Genomic DNA, 5,723 nt, shown 5'->3' with positions numbered 1-5,723 from the left:
TTTTCAGTGAAGTCAGGAGAGGTACAACTTGTTTTAGGGCTGCAGCTATTAAACTAACATGTTCGGCGTGTTCTCGAGGTGTATTCTGTGTTTGGTATATGTTTCACAAATGCTTATATGACTGTTATACAACGTTGCTGCTAGGCTTTCGCGACGTGATGTTAGATTGTTTCAAGATTGCTTCTATAATGCTACTAGGACTCAGCGAGTTGATGATTGGCTATTTCTTGGTTGCTTATACGCGCAGGGTGGTTCGAGTTAAACCAAGGACACTCACAGACACGACGCGGATGTCGAAACTCCAGAGATCAAAACTCGATCCGCGTTCGCTTCTCTAATAAATATACAGGAACATCGTCATGGGCGTAGGACCTCCTCAAAATCTTCCGGTCGCAGAGTTGCCTCTCTCACTCTCTCGCATTTTTTGAACGTACCGCTAAAGTATTCCGCAAAGATGCTTCAGCGGTGATCTATCAAATATTCTCACCGTTACTGTTCGGGACTCCAACTCAGCGCTGGCCACCTATAGGCCCACCTGAAAACGGCGCTGACAGACTAAATCTTGAAAGGAGATATGCTACCACGTTCCGCATGTTGAAAAGCGGCTCTATATACAGTTCCTTAATCTTCGCCATGCCACACGTCCGAGTGCGGAAAAAGAAGAAATCACTGTCCAAGGACCATTCAAATGGGCTGCAATGCGTGGCATCGTGGTGGAATGATTGCAACGCATCGTTCCATCACTTCCCGAAGAATGCAGATGACGCGCAATGAAGAACGGAGCAAATGAAACACTTTTGCATTGGAAAGGTGACTAAAACTATGGTAGTTAATTCTAATCATTTGCTCGCGACGACTTCATTCTCCTTAGAAAGTACACTGTTATTTAGCATAGGTGCATTTTTACCAATAATTGGTTATATGAGCAAACACTTTAAAAAATTTTTGCATTACATGTGTGACTGTATTTTTGGTATACGTATTTCTGGTGCAAGTCGTAGTGCTAACGATTTTCTAATTAGGCTGCTGTTCCTCCTAAAATTGTTTGATTTCACATGTCTCTATTTACACGCACTCAAACGTACGCGCGAATGTCGCGCGCGCGAATAGCGTGCGTGTATCTGTGTTCGTGTGTATATATTTCATGACCGTGCATTCATGGCACGCGTAGTGTGCGTGAATATATCTGCTTTGGATATCAACCACTGCCAACATCAACTAGCCACTGTTCTAAAGCACACGACCTTCTTCATTAGAAACCTAGCAATAGGAATCGACTCCTACATATCACAATAATAAGTACGATTTGTTTTATCTCAAGATACACTGGCGCAATTAGAGCTTTCTTTCTGTATTGAAGTGAACAGCGTGCGTATTCAGCTTTTAACGGGAAACTAAGTAGGATACATGCAAAACGGCAGCATGACGTCGCAGCGTAGTCACATCAAAAACTTTTGAAGCCTTGCTTAGCAAAAGCAGGTGGTAGGAAAGGGCTAGCACCTTTTGGAGAGGCCCGCTCCACATGAGCAGTTGCCTCTGCATCGCTATTCAGGTTCGTCAACTTGAATTATTGTGGTTCGCCGAAGACGCTCGATGTTTGCGCGCACAGCAGAAATATTCCGCTGTTTCTCATCGAAATGCCTTTATGCCGCTGAGAATGCAATGGTCCGCGGCCAGCAGCCATTCTCCTTCGATGAATCAAGGCTATCCGACGCCACAGTCGAATTGCGTTCAACAGCGCAAAATGGAAGTGCCGTGTTGGCCCTGTTAAGCGCAGCCATCTTCGTTTTTCGATCAGTCTTGCCAGCAAACAGAGCATTAAGTAAGGTGCGAATAGTTCCCTAGAAATGCATTGAAGAAGAACGGCTATTTGGGCTAGTTGGCTAAAAGTTTGAATTGTTTCTATCCGCCCGTACTTGCTGTCTTCATTTTTTGGGGACCAATGGTGAGCGGTTAGATTTGCCTAATGTATGTGGCACTTTGACACTTTTCAGTGTCCAACTTCAGGGATTCGTATTATTGATAATATTTGAGGTTTTACTACCCAAAGTACAATATTAGTATATGTAAAACCGTGGTGGAAAGCTCCGCAAACTTTGACCATCTGGTGTTCTTTAGCTGACATCGCACAGGGCATGGTGCTCCAGTAGTTTGCCTCCGTAGAAATGCGATGGCCGGGACCGAACCTAACGCCTCCCGGTCGGTAACCAAGCGGCATAATTATTGCTTCACCCCGGTAGACTTTAAGCTTCACAACTTTAGTTTCGAATGTAACTTTACAAAGTGACTCCACTAAGTGCTGTACCACAAGTGTCACTCCTGGGCAGGAACGTCAAATACGCACTGAATTGTTTGCTCGCCATACCCGTGGGTCATCATATAGTGAGTCAATGTCATACTTATTTAGCAACTTGAATTATAAGTAATATTGTGCGCTGATTGGTTCAAGAAAAATGCTGAGATGCTTCACAGATAGAACCAGGGTGCCAGAAAGTCACACGTTTAAGAAGATTAGGATTAGCCACACTGCATCGCATAATATTCATAGGTTGCTCCAAAACAGACATCATTGCCTTCAACTAAGATGGCTAGGTGGTGTGAGCAACATGAGGTGGCTATTAGACCGCGGACTTTATAAAGACATCTAGTTTTCATTATGCAGGTATTAAAATGCACCTTTCACATATTACAGTATATTACCTCGAATGTCAGCAAATTTTCTTCCAATATTGTCGAATAAAAAAACTGCTAACTCACCCTCCACTACCTAACTTTCAGCAATGAAGCCACTGCTCACTTGACTTGCTTTGATTAATGAATGCGAAGCATTTCTTGGCGAACTTTGGTGATTTTGAGCGCATCCATCCATCCATCCATCCGTCCATCCGTCCATCCGTCTATCCGTCCGTCCATCCGTCCGTCCGTCCGTCCGTCCGTCCGTTTGTCCGTCCGTCCGTCCATCCGTCCATCCATCCATCCATCCATCCATCCATCCATCCATCCATCCATCCATCCGTCCATCCGTCCATCCGTCCGTCCGTCCGTCCGTCCATCCATCCGTCCGTCCGTCCGTCCATCCATCCATCCATCCATCCATCCATCCATCCATAAGTCCGTCCGTCCGTCCGTGTGTCTATATATATATATATATATATATATATATATATATATATATATTATTCGCCTACGACATTTAGCTCTCCTGAACATTTAGATAATGATATCGAAACCAAACTTAGTATGATATAACATGACTGTATGACGAACATAACTGACTAGTCATAACACGAAAATCATAAGATGTATGTCATACATGTCATGATTTACATGTCATGGTCTTGCTGCTCTTGCGATGGTTTCATCAACATAACATGTTGAAAAAAGTGCCAGATCCCGCGTGCATGGGGCTTGAAATCGACATTGTGCAAGCATGCGTAGGGAAGGGGACCGTGTTGCAATTTTTTTATTGAGTGACACGTCATCAAATGACGCTAAATATATGTACACATGTTGCGCGCATAGACGTATGTTGAAGAGTTGCAGATGTTTATATAACCAATTGTTTGCTCTTGCACAACGAAGCCAACTGGAACATGCGTATTAGCAACACCAGATGCTTATATGAAGCGCTGATGCTCGCGAGGATGCTGGACCTGGATACTGCTGCATAAATCAACTTCAGTGCATCGCAACTAACCACAATTGACGTTAACCCGATGGCTGTATGAAAGGTGTACATATGTAATGTTTATAAATTTGGGTAGGTAGCACTGCAACCACTATTAACATTTCACGAAGATTAGCGACTATTTGAAAAGTAGTTACGACACCTGGCGTAGCTCTGCGATAGAATGCTTTATCGCCACGCAAAATTCTTGGGTTCGATTCCAGCTGGGACCCTGACATTTATTCTTTGCATTCGTCAAGTGGACAATACCGATGTCGGGTTTTTCTTGTCGCTCCCACGTTAAAATTGTCCATGTGTGTTCTCGTAGTTCCTGGGTAGATACTGAAAGTGTCTATCACCCGTGGCACATACCCGCATACCAGCGGCACATACCCATCCGTTGGTATGTGCCACTGTCGGGCGGAAAGTGATTGACGACGTGCGCGACGGGAATATTACATTATTCATGCCTTTCCCAGCGCGTCATATTTGTCAAACCATCTTACCCTCCCATGGTAATTTTGGTTCACGCCAGGGTAAGGGGGTGACCACGAGAGCACCCAAATGTAAAAGGCTATATATATATATATATATATATATATATATGTAGATAGATAGATAGATAGATAGATAGATACGCTTAAAGTCGCCGAAGTTCGCTAAGAAATGCTTTAAAAATGTGCAGATCCCACGTACAGCGGGAATCTATGATATGCGAAGCACGAATGAGAAAGGTTGATATGTCACTTTCAAATGAGCACAACGTTACGACGTCAAGGTAAATGATGCAGTACATGACTTCCGTGTCATAATTACGTTTGGATGTGTCGTTTACCTTCGTCATCTATTCACGTCACGTGATACCAAATTTAGTATATGTGGAGCTACTGAAACTGCCGTGAACACGCTATGAGCGTGGTATGCTGTCATGTTTTTAGATGACATTCGTGTCAGGACTATCATGTTTGCACCAGCCATATATTTCGTCATTTATTGACGTCACGTAACACCAAATTTGGTATATGTAGAGGTAGCAAAACGGCTGCGAGTGCATCATGAAGGGCCCAATATACTCCAATGTAGCGTTGACGCGCGCACATGCTGAGCACAGCGATGTTACGTTAGCGAAACGCGAGAACTCTATTGTCTGACGACAGGCGCGACCAGCGTCCGTCGGTGTGGCCCGATGGCAACCGGCGCGAAATGCGACATGCTGCATTTTGCGCCGATGCGTTACCCAGACAACTCTGCGTCTCCCTCTCTTCATGACGGAGGCATGCCGGACGCGCTTAAACGCGTATGCGTCAGAGCAACGCAGCGCGGCGCGTGCCTGCAAGAATATGGCAGGACCGGCGCTTGGCGTGGCAACGACGGCGTGACGCGACGAAATGAACGCCGGCGAGCACGCGCACCGCTTCACGTCGAAATGTATTGGCGCCTTGACTGTGGCATGTAGTCTTGTTCTCACATGACACGCATCTCATGATTATGATGTATGTACCAGTCACATACCTTCGTCATCCATAGACGTCACGTATTACCGAATTTGGCTCATTTTCAACTAGCGAAATAGCCGTGAGCGCATCATCAGTGTGGCTTGTAGTCTTGTTACATGACATGCACGTCAAGATTATCATGTTTGGATGTGTTATTTGCCTATATCGTCCGTTCTCGTCGCGTAATACCGAGTTTGTATACATGTGAACCTACCGAAACGGCCTGGTGTGCATCATGAGCGTAGCATGTAGTCATGTTGTTACATGACACGCATCTCATGTTTATCATGTTTGCACCAGTATCTCAATTTCGTCATCCATTCACTTCCCGTAATACCAAATTCAACATAAGTGAAGCTAGCGAAACGGCCACCAGCGCTTCATGGGCGTCGCATGTAGTCATGTTGTTACATGGCACGTGTGTCATGATTTTCCTCTTAGGATCTGCCGCTTATGTTGGTCATGCAATCATGCCATATGAGAACTGGTTGCAATGAATTTAGGCAGATTAACGGATGATCTATGTATACAATCGCCCATTTTCTTATGCTTGTGTGTTG

This window comes from Rhipicephalus microplus, chromosome 4, assembly GCF_043290135.1.
Source record: "Rhipicephalus microplus isolate Deutch F79 chromosome 4, USDA_Rmic, whole genome shotgun sequence".
Taxonomy (NCBI): Eukaryota; Metazoa; Arthropoda; class Arachnida; order Ixodida; family Ixodidae; genus Rhipicephalus; species Rhipicephalus microplus.
Note: the sequence above shows the minus strand (reverse complement) of the source record.